The following is a 12,494-nucleotide window of genomic DNA, read 5'->3' on the forward strand; positions in this document are numbered from 1 at the left end:
CTTATCTATGCTCAATTTTCCTGAGCAAAACCAATATTGGAGAATATCACATTGTTTTTACTGTTGACAATTTTTATTGCCATAACTTCTGTATTTTTATGTTGTCAGACCTGGTTGAGGGCTTATTTTTTGCGAAAAGAGTTGTTCTTTTCAGTCGTATCATATTAGGGAACATAGCTTTTTTTGATCACTTTTTAGAACATTTTTTGTGATGGTGTTTGATGAAAAATTGTATATTACGGGAAGTTTTTCGTATTTTTTTTTTTCATCGTTCACCGAGCGGGTTCAATATTGATTTAGATTTATTGTACAGATTAATACGGACGCGGTGATACCAAATATGTACATGTTTTTGTGTTTTATTTACTGTATTTGCATTTTATGTGTTACAGGGGAGTTTATGGGACTTTTATTTTATTTATTTATTTAATTATATTATAAAAAGATTTAATTTTTTTTTTTTACTTTTTTACATTTTCTACTTCTTGGCTTGAATAAGCGATCATCCGATCGCTTATTCAAGCCTTTACACTGCAATACACTTGTATTGCAGTGTAAAGTGTAATTAACTGAGCATGCTGCGCATGCTCAGTTACTTACAGCCGGGTCCTGCCAGGAAGGCAGGACCCGGGAGAAGAGGAGCCGAACGCCTCGGGTCACTCGTCGGGACCCGGGGCAGCGGCAGGAGGGATCGGATCCCCCGGTAAGCACACCGGGGGGGTCCGATCCACGGGGGACACACTTGCACGCCGCGGTCATGCTTGACCGCGGCGTGTAAGGGGTTAAACACCCGGGATCGGAGTTTTTCCGATCCCGGGTGTTAGTGCCGGGTCTGGGCTGTGATATCACAGCCCGACACCGGCACTATACTGACCCGATGTCCCAAAATCTTCTTCTGACGCGGCGCCGTAGAAAGGCGTCGCGTCAGAAGAAGTACCCTTAATGACCGACGTAGAATCCCGATAGGGAGGTCATTAAGGGGTTAAAATATAAGCTAATATGTAATTAGTTGTTATTTAAAATTTTGCAAAAAAAATGCTGTGGACATACACTATAATGAGGAATTTTACTGGTCCTTCAATCATTCCATTGATTTCCTCCACGCAGAGCAGACACTGGACAGAAGATGGCCGCTGGTCACATGTCCACATCAGATGTCTTGCACCTGCCTGGGCAGGTTTGCCAGTAGTCGGTTGGTTGCGGTGCATCCAGTATGGCCGGTGTAGTGGTGATTTACAGGGATGGCAGTCACACATCATTACTATGGTAACAGAGCAAGAAAGTCTGTTCACTGGGAGCAGAGCATAAGAGGGAGGAATTACTGAGAACTTAAAGATCATGGGACTTGTAGTTTTATGTGGCGGCCATCTTGATGATAACGGCTCATACTTTAGAAAGGCCATACAATTTTGTGAATCATAAAATCAAACTATTTTAGCTCCATTTTGTGACTAATGACATTGAGTTTTGTTATATTCTTTTATTTATAGCATCAAGAGTTTTTGTATCTTCTGGGGCTTTACTGTTTCTATGTAATAGCAGATGAGTGGATGGGAGGTTGCAGTGTTCAGTACTTTGCTTACGGACAGTACACTATGAAGCTGATTATGCTTCAGAACTCTAGTATTGATGATCCAAGTATAGATAATCAATATTTAAGTCTCAGAAAAGAAAACTCAAACTTTTATTCTTTGAGTTGATTTTGCAGGCTTTCTGAAAGACACAATTTTATCGGCTTTGCAGCTTGTAAAACTGTTCAATCCATTAAACCTACAATTGGAAAGTTTTTCCATGAAAAGAGATGGTTACCGCTAATTTAGTATAGATGCAATTATTGCTAGGTATGGCAACCTTGGCCTTGTGTGATCTTAAGCATTAAATATGAATCCCTGGATCGGCCGTATTATATTATATTATTGTTATTATCTCTCTGATGTGTTTATAGCTACATTATTGTATCTTGTGCTTTTTTCTGTGCAAGTTTCTTTTTACCAGAGAGAACAAAACTAGAGAGAACAAAATTGAAATTAGATTGCACAAGCCTTTTCATTAAAGTCTCCAGATAAATAAGAAGTGTAGAAGAGATATATTGGTTATTTCCATTTAGCTATTAACTATAAGCTAGCAAAGCATTCTCTAAAATGGCTCAATTACGAAGTGAGGACATATTATGTTGTAGGGATTGACAAAATATCTCCATTTATATGAGCTTTCTGTAGATTAAGTTAAGAATGCATAAGGGATGGTTTGCCTAAATTGGATCTTTATCTACAATTGTACCTTCCCTGTGTCTTCAGAGCAATGTTATAGACACAAACCAAACTCAATCAGTACCAATTTACCAAGGCGGCACTCTGAGCCCTTTATCTGGGCACCCAGGCCATCACCCCAGCATGAAGTTCACCAGACAGGACTCAAAGAATCTTCCTGGAGAATCTTCCTACAATATTAGACGAATTTGCCCTCCTCCTTTCAACTATGTTGGTGTCCTTAGGAGGCTGAACGATTGAAAATTGTCAAAGAAAAAGGAGAAATAAATTACTGCTTAAATTGCTGTGCTGGCACTTTGCAATAGATAAGTGGCTTTTAGTTGAAGTTTGGGCACTCCGGCTCTAAAAGGTTAGCCATCACTGGTTTATTATTAATTTTTCTTTGGCTGCCTTCTCCATGATTCTGTGCGCCCCAAATGACATGTCTACTTCATTCTTTGAGTTGATGCAATCATGGCGATATCACATTTATATAGGTTCTACAATGTTTTCATACAGTAAAAAAAAAAAAAACCTGTACAAAAAAATAATTCTTCATTTTGCCATCTTCTGACATTAATAATGTTTTCATATTTCAGTGTACGGAGCTGTGTGTGGCGTCATTTTTTGCAACATTTGATGACATTTTTAATGCTTCCATTTTTAGCACTGGACGGCCTTTTGACTTTTTATTGAGTTTATTACTTTTTTGCCATTTTGAAAAATATAATTTTCGTTACTTAGGGTGCAATTTTCTGTTATGGGGTTACACGCGAGGAATAACCATTATTGTATTTTGATAGATCAGACGTTTTTGGCATGCAGCAATACCTAACATGTTTAGGATCTTTACTGTTGATTTATACTTATATCTTAAATTACTTAAATTCTAGGTTTGTTTGATCCTACCATATACTGCCATACTAAAGTATATGGGGAATTTCATCATTCATTACAATGTGCAAATCGCACATTGTAATGAATGGCTTAAAACCAGACAGCCTCAGGTCTTTGTAAGACCCAAGGCTGTCATGACAACCGATCACCCCCCCCCCCCATAATGTCACAGGGGACGACAATCGTATCCAAGATGGCGGTGCCCAACCTCCACCAGGATCTAAATCACTCTGGCAGCTTTGCTGGGGGCATTTAAAGGGTTAATGCCTGCATTCAGTGCCAGCACGACCATGGATGTTACCGATGGACCCATCTTGTATGGAGAGGGCTTAGTCCGTGTGCCTTCTCCATACACCCACAGCCGGAATGTGACATAAATAACTTTAACTAGATGCCAAGAATAAACAGTGAAAACATTTTCTGGCACGGCACATGTGGATTTATTTTGGTGCATGCCAATTCCTGTATTGAAGGCATTGAAATGTCCATTGCTAGTGACTTCATCTTTTTTTTTCTTTTTTTAATGCATAAATATAGATCAAGATGAGTGGCTCATGCAGTAACATGCCATTATGTGGAGAGGGAGTTAAAACTCTCCTTGCCACTTAACCCCTTAACTTTCTGCACTGTAGCTCTACGGCGCAGAGGTGCAGGGAATGTATGAAGAGGGCTCACGGGCTGAGTCCTCTTCATACAAGGGTGGGGGTTGTTGCATATTGCAGCAAACCCCCACCGGGTTAATAAGGCTATTAACCCTTTCATTTATAAGACGGTGGTGCGTGGGCGCCACCATCTTTATTACCATTGGCCTGCCCCCGAACATCATTGTGGGGCGGCGATCGGTTGCCATGGTAGCCTCGGGTCTTCGTTTGACCCGAGGCTATCTGGCTTCTGCAGATTCTGCAGAATGAGCTGCAAAAATGCCATATATTGCAATACAGAAGTATTGCAATATATGGTAAGAACGATCTGACCATCTAGGGTTAATGTACCTTAACATTAACTTTTACACCTTTTTACATCACAAAAAAAATGGAATAAAAAATGATCAAAATGTCGCACAGACCTCAAAATGGTAGCAATGAAAACTTTGGCTCTTTTCACAAAAAATGACACCTCACACAGCTCCGTGTACTAAAGTATGAAAAAGTTATTAGCATCAGAAGATGGCAAATTTTTTTTTTCTTTTTTGTACACATTCGTTTAATTTTTGAAAATGTATTAAAAAGCCATAAAACCTGTATAAATTTGGTATCAACGTGATCGTACCGAACCGTAGAATAAAGCTGAGGTGTTATTTTGAGTGCACAGTCAAAGTCGAAAAAAACGGAGCCCACAAGAATGTGACGCATGTGCGGTTTTTTTCAATTTTTCCACATTTGGAATTTTTTTTCAGCTTCGCAGTACACGGCATGTTAAAATAAATAACATTACAGGAAAGTAAAATTTGTTACGCACAAAATTAGCCATCACACAGTTGGAAATCTACATCTTCTGGATTAGATATACCGGTTTGGCTTTAATTCTACATCATGTCATTAGGCTTCCTGAAAGTCATGCTTGATGAAATGGGCTGCCTTACAAGGTAGCAAAAGAGGCTTGGTTTTCTTTGTCCCTTCCTGGAAAACTTATTTGTATATTTTCAATTATGCAGAGAGCACAGAAACTACCACCACACTGCTTATACAACATAGTGTTGAGCCCAATTTAGACTGAGTTCACACCTCCATTTGTCAGGCTATACGTTCAAATATTAAAAGGGGAAAAATAGTCCAACACATGGCCTTTTTCTAGCATTGAAATCACAGTAGAAGATAATTTTCCATACAGAGAAGTCTACAGGGAACGGAAGGTTCCATTATTTCCCATTGCACTCTCAAAAAAAAAAAAATATAATGGAAATCCCAGATGCAGGTGTGAACTAGGCCACATAGCAATTTATTTACATATGCTTTCTCTGTAGCATTAAATAGGGATTTGTCTATGTTGTTAGACATTCATCATAGTGTCTAGCAGTAGCTTATTACCCCAATTGATAGAAATACATCTGCATAATGGGTCAATCTAATTGTGCAAATATATCACTCTGGCAAATGACTTCAACAAACTACTGTTTTAAATGCGCAGCCAATCCTACACTGCACATAATATACAGGCAGTCCCCAGGTTACATACAAGATAGGGTCTGTAGGTTTGTTCTTAAGTTGAATTTGTATGTAAGTCGGAACGGAATATTTTATCATTGTAATCCCAGACAGAACTTTTTTGGTCTCTGTGACAATTGGATTTTAAAAATGTTGGGTTGTGATAAGAATCAATATTAACACTAAAGCTTCATTACAGACACATTTGATAACTGTTATAGCTGATTATTGTAGCCTAGGACTAAAGTACAGTAAATTACCAATATTCAGAGGTCTGTTTGTAACTAGGGGTTGTATGTAAGTCGAGTGTTCTTAAGTAGGGGACCGCCTGTATAATAGTAGCCTAGGCTTAATTGTTATTCCATGTCCACAGGATATGTGTTAATAATATAATTGGTGGAGTTCTGACTTATGGAATCCACACATTTACAAGAGCTGGGGTCTCATTGCTCCTAATTGAAGGAGCAACAAGTCAAGAATGTGTTTTTGGTAGTGTAAAGTGCCTGAATGTCACAAGCACTCAAAGAGCATGTATAAGAGTGGTGAATATAGCTAATTGTTGCTCTTGTCTACTTTCAACACTCCTGTAGACAGTGATTGGAGAGACAGAAGACATGTTTGCCCCACTACTCCATCAATTAGGTTAAACGGGATCTCCATTCTTCTAATCAGTTGGGCTTTCAAGGGTTGATCCACCACTGCTCAATCCCCTACATACAGAAGCTGCAACAATAGTTTTACTTGTCTCAGGAAAGGTACAATCCAGGTCCATAGACTGGCATAACATATGATGATTAAAAAGTGATTACAAAATTATAGTGAAAGGATACAAAAGGAAGCTCTACTGTCTCTGCAAGGATACTGAAGAAGATATAGTTGGGCATCCAGGCACATCCTCCCATATGGTTTCCGGTAGCACATTTGCCCATTGATGATGTTGATGGGCCTATAGACTCAATTTAAAAACAATTTAAGATTGTGAAAGTTGGTATGCCAGTTGTTTCATTAAATAATAGATTTTTAAAAAAATCTTTAGACAGACCAAGAGAGGGATGCACAAGAAGGCATCAGCTCTATAGCTTATTCATGAGATTTTATTAACTATTTCAAGGGGGACACAAACAAAATCATCAATTTTTATTTTGGATTTTTAGCATTTTTTTCCCCCCGCTCACGGTAACATAAAAATAATATTTTATCTTTATTCTCTGGTTCACTACGATTGCGGTGATACCTCATTTATATAGTTTTTCTTATCTTTGCTCAATTTTCCTGAGCAAAACCAATATTGGAGAAAATCGCATTGTTTTTACTATTGACAACTTTTTAGGGCCATAACTTCTGTATTTTTCTGTTGTCAGATCTGTTTGAGGGCTTATTTTTTGTGAAAAGAGTTGTTCTTTTCAGTCGTATCATATTAGGGAACGTAACTTCTTTTGATCACTTTTTAGAACATTTTTTGTGATGGTGTTTGATGAAAAATTGTATATTACGGGAAGTTTTTCGATTTTTTTTTTTTTTTTTTTTTTTTTTTTTTTTACGTCGTTCACCAAGCGGGTTCAAGATTGATTTAGATTTATTGTACAGATTGATACGGACGCGGTGATACCAAATATGTGCGTGTTTTTGTGTTTTATATACTTTATTTGCATTTCATGTGTAACTGGGGAGATTATGGGACTTTAATTTTATTTATTTAATTATATAATAAAATGATTTCATCTTTTTTTTTTACTTTTTTACATTTTCTACTTCTTGGTTTGAACAAGCGATCGTCCGATCGCTTATTCAAGACTTTACACTGCAATACACTTGTATTGCGGTGTATAGTGAAAGTAACTGAGCATGCGCAGTAAGGCAGAACCCGGCGGGTAGAGGACCCGGAAGCCCCAGGTCACTCGTCGGAACCCGGGGCTGCGGCAGGAAGGATTGGATCCCCCAGTCAGCACACCGGGGGGGGGGGGTCCGATCCACGCGGGACACGCTTACACGCCGCGGTCATGCTTGACCGCGGCGTGTAAGGGTTTAAACACCCGGGATCTGAGTTTTTCCGATCCCGGGTGTTAGTCCCGGGTCTGGGCTGTAAGATCACAGCCCGACACCGGCACCAGCAAGACCCGGTGTCCCGAAATCATCTTCTGACGTGCCGCCGTAGAAAGACGTACATGTCAGAAGAAGTACCCTTAATGACCGTCGGAAAAAGCCGATAGGGCGGTCATTAAGGGGTTAACTGCGACTGACTGTCTCATGGAAATGTCTACCCAGATTATTTACACCAGCAGTTGGGGCAGTGTGATGCTCCACAGCAAAGGCAGGCTTGAAGCACTGACCACATTATTTATTATGTGTTTATTCTATCATTTGTATAAAGAGCGATGTTTTTAATGAATGTTCTTTAGTTCTATTTTTTTTTTTCTTTTGTGACCTGGTAGCAAGGATGGTTTTAGTGATGATTGCTTTATGTTTGAGAACAGGCTGTGTGTTGAATGTTGTAGGAAAAAAAACAAATGTAATGGATTTTCTATTATATTTTTTTAACACAATGCCCTCTTGTTCTGGATGATTACCTTTGAAAGCTGTACAGGTGGAAAGCAAGAGACAAACACAAATGCAGATTTTCTAGTACAAGATAATAACAAAAACATTATTACTTAGCCATTCTTCCAATAGCACAGTCTGGGGTTTTGGCATTTTGCTTTTATTCTACAACTGTTTTTGTTATTTTTTATCTCAAATCATAAACTACAAAAAACCAAACAGATTACAACTAAACAATGAATGACTGATTATGTGGCAAGTAAAAATTATGAGGATATGTCCAAAGATTTATCATTATCAAAATATGTAAGCCTATTTATAAATCTGTATAAGCAAAATGCACATCGCCCTCCCTGTTATTATATGCACTTTTTACTATGTGACAACATTAAGATAAACTATCTTGTCTCAGGTTTGGAGTGTATAGTCAGTCCCCGGGTTACATACAAGAGAAGTTTTTAAGTTCTTGTAACTAGAAGTTGTCTGTAAGTCAAGTGTTCTTAAAGGGATATTGCTACGAAGACAAGATTCTTAAATATACTTAGGGTATCAAAATATCAGCACACAGCATTTCACAGCACAGAAGGATTATGAAGTTACTGCTTAGAGAGTCCCCACCCAAATAAATTGTAAAGTAAAGGGGTTTAAAATAATCTTTATTGTGTTAACTTCACTAGGGGATTTTCATTCATGGGCAAACTCCATTAACCCCTTACCAACGTGTGAGGTAATAGTACATCACAAGTCGGGTGCGGGTGCATGGAGAGGCCTCACGGGCTGAACCCTCTCCATAGCCGGTAAGTCTTTGTGCATTTTGCAGCAAACACTTAGTGTCAATAACCGCAATCGGTGAAAATCGTCGCTTCCCGTGATGTCATTGGGAGGCGGCGATTGATCACCATGACAGCTTATGGTCTTCCAAAGACCCGAGGCTGTCTCCTTTTAACCCATTGATTACAATGTGCAATTAGGAAAATCCCCATATACTACCACACGGTTGTATGGCAGTATATGGTAGGATCGAGTAAAAAGTAAAAAAAAATTATATTATAAAAACCTAAAAATTCTAATCACCCCCTCTCCTTAGAACTGATATAAATATAAAAAACAGTAAAAATCATAAATACATTCGCTATCGCTGTGTCTGAAAATGCCCGAGCCATCAAAATATTATAGCAGTTTTTTTCTGCGTTTAACCGTGTAACAGAAAATAGCCATTTTGAAAAATCTAAATAATTTAATAAACAGTAATCAAAAGGTCGTACATTCCTAAAAATTATAGAATTGAAATCAAAGGTTGCAAAAAATTATACCAACTACAACTCTGTACACCAAAGTATGAAAAAGTTATTAGCGCCAGAAGATGGCAAAGTAAAAAAAAAAAAATTGTACAGGAGGTTTTAATTCTTTTAAATGATTGTACTGCCCCAAAGAATAAAGTAGACATGTCATCCGGCCCCACAAGAAAATGACGCAAATGCATTTTTTCACCAATTTCACTGCATTGTGAATTTTTCCCTACTTCCCAGTAAACAGCATGGAATATTAAATACCATCACTGTGAAGTGCAATTTGTTACACAGGAAACAAGCCATCACACAGCTCTTTACATGGAAACATTAAAAAGTTATAGATTTTTTAAGGTGGGGGGTGAAAAATGTAAATGCAAAAACAAAAATGGCCTCAGCGGGAAAGGGTTAAAGGAAATCTACCATCAAAATCCATCATGATAAACCATGGACACTTATACACATAGATTCATGCACCCTCATAGATAGAGCACCCTCAGTGCTTTAGCTTCAACAACTGCACTTCCTTCTTCTACTAGATTACACAGGCAAAGGAACCATTGGAACCACCTGTGAAGCTACAGCATTGAAATGCTCTTATAATGCCCCCAGAGCAGTCCAGACACATTACCATAATTTTGAAAGTTGGTTTTAGAGGGAAGGAGGCCATGGATAGCAAGTACAAGAAGATTGCCACAGTCACAGTGCCTATGAGTTAGAGTCCCTGGTTTATCATGCTTGATTTTGATGGTAAATTTTCTTTAAGTGGAGCATTGCCTATATGATTGTTCCTAAAATATATTCTTCAGACAGCCAGTCATGATATTCCAGTGTGCAGGATACTTAAATGGTCACAATTTCAAATCAAACTTTGCCTAAATCATTACCATATAGATGAAACCAAAAATAAATGTGCATAAATCTTTAGCAGGGAAAAGTTCCTCCTCTTCCATTTACTTTGGCTCTTTTCATACTCCCTCTGTCCTTTCTTATCTGCTTTTCATTCTGAACTTTTTGCTGTATTCCATCTTGCATGTATTGTAGTGTATGGTAGGAATGACCCAAGGGGTCTGGAAATAAACACAAATAAAAAGAACTGATATAAAAGTAAACAAAATCCTAAACGTGTTAGATATTGCCACATCTCAAAAGTCCCTATCTATCAAATTTATAAAAACGGTTATTCCATGCAGAGAACCTCATAAAATAGTGCCCAAATGTCTGAAACCCCAATATCTATGCTACTTTACAAAACGTAAGTTTAAATTAAAAATGGTTATTAGCTTGTACAGTCCATAAAATGGTAACAATGAAAACCTCATCTCACCAGTCACCACGCACACTGTCACTAGGAAGCACAATTTGTACCCACCATAGCAGAAAATGATTGGGCCAGTTGATATTCCACTTCCTGATCCTTTTCTCAGCTAACTTCTATTATTGAAAGTAAAAGTGTATTACATATAGTTAGGCAATATTAGAATATTGAAGCAAAAACATTAGCAGCATTTATTCTGAACTGTAAAATAGAATTACAATAACATGTGCAAGCCCTATGGAAATCGGAACAACCTTTGTCAGGATTTATTGATGTATCTATATTGACATCTGTCGGTTATACCTGGGACTACCAATGCATGATCTTCACAGGTCTGACCCAAGTACATCTTCCTATTTGATAATATGTTGGATAATTAAATTGAAATTCCTGTTGATATCAATTTATCATGGATGCAAATTGGGATTTTATGTAGCCTACCTGGTTAAAAAGAACACGGCTGCTATCAGCGTGAGAACGTCATAACAATGCGTTTACCATTCCCATTACTTTATGACTAGATGTACATTGTGATAAATGACTTACAATTAGAAGATAAAAGTAAGGTTAGCCTGTTAATGAATAAGTCATTGTTAAGATTTTGAATCATTTATTGTAGAATGTCAATTGTTCTTCACCCCCTAATTGCAGTATTTAATTATCCTGCTTATTTAGAAGTCATCAACCATGCCCTACATAAGAGTCTGGATAGCTGGAACATTTGTCAAACAAGTATAGAAGTGGCAGAAGCAGATATGCATAATGTTCATATAAAAACAAACATCTCATGTAGCCAGGTGGAAAAAGTAGAGCAACAAAATAATATTTGATTGTAACCATCTAAATAGGAACTTTAAATGCAGCTTGAGTATGATACAGAGCAAGAGGTGCGGAAATAGTTTTAAGTGACAAATTTTGAGATTGTTCTAATTTCTGATGAGGTGATTAGTGGGCATTTCTATTTAATACCTGGTAACTATCTCAATGTGAAAAATTATGCTGGGGAGGCTGTCAATCACTTAATAGGACTCGTTGGTCCAAAATAATCAGAAATATCAACTATCAAAATTTAAATGATACCATCTTTTTCTATAAAACTATATATTTTCATTTGTTAAGTATCTCTATCAGCTGGACAGCATGCTCAACCTGACGAGACTGGTTACTATAAATTTGGTCACAATTGAAGGGCCACAAACCATGAGCACACATTGATCTGATGATTTTGTTTCAAATCCAAAATTATAAGAGTGAGATCACAAATCATGGACTAAGGGAAATTCTTTAACTTAGGTAAGCAGTACTTACAGGAAATCTACCATCCATCATGATAAACCTTACTTTCTTACTCACTTACTCATAGATCCAGGCACTGTGACTGTAGTAACCGTCTTATATTTGTTTTCCATGGCCTCCTTCCTTCTAAAATACTCTCTTAAAATATGCTAATGAGCTTCACCAAGTTTTTACACTGTGCAGGGGTACGTTACACCCTTCCAATGCTTCCTCAGCATTGCCCCCTCACTCTGCTTGAGGTAATCTCAAACAGTGGGAGGGGGTGGGAGAGCATGCACAGTATAACAGCCTGTGAATCTGCAGCACGGAGGGCCTCTGTTAACACCCCAGGGAGCGCCACTCTTTCATTAGCATACATTTAAAAGATGATTTTAGAAAAAAGGCGGCCATGGATAAATATAATAAGATTTCCACAGTAACAGTGCCTGAATCTAGTGTCCCTAGTTTACCCTACTTGAGTTTGTTTAATTTCACATGTAACACTGTACTAATTACATACTGTAAACGTCTATAAATGACTTTTTCGAATGCAATACATACCATTGTTCTGCTTTACACTTTATTCTTCTAGATACATTTTTCCACTATTGTTTAATTAGAAAATGGAGGATGAGATTCACGCAGTTTCTGCAGAAACTGGTGGGTTGTAACTGCTGCTTAATTACGGGCTGTAGATTTCTTGAATTACAATATGTGAATAAAAAACAGTGCATGGAGTTAAAGTGATTGATGAGATCATTAGGATAAACACATTCGATTTTTC

The 12,494-nt window shown here is 37.7% G+C and overlaps 1 protein-coding gene and 1 long non-coding RNA gene across 3 annotated transcripts in view; one reads left to right on the forward strand and one right to left on the reverse strand.

Annotated features, from left to right (window-relative positions):
- The window catches only part of LRRC20 (leucine rich repeat containing 20), a 436,150-nt gene that overhangs the window by 229,068 nt on the left and 194,588 nt on the right, over positions 1 to 12,494 (forward strand). The window lies entirely within an intron of this gene.
- On the reverse strand, positions 9,958 to 12,403 carry LOC140106231 (uncharacterized). Its single transcript, XR_011850739.1, has 3 exons — positions 12,272 to 12,403; positions 10,490 to 10,551; positions 9,958 to 10,187 (listed from the first exon to the last, which is right to left on the reverse strand). It is a non-coding gene; the product is annotated as an uncharacterized lncRNA (long non-coding RNA).

This window comes from Engystomops pustulosus, chromosome 11, assembly GCF_040894005.1.
Source record: "Engystomops pustulosus chromosome 11, aEngPut4.maternal, whole genome shotgun sequence".
Classification (NCBI taxonomy): Eukaryota; Metazoa; Chordata; class Amphibia; order Anura; family Leptodactylidae; genus Engystomops; species Engystomops pustulosus.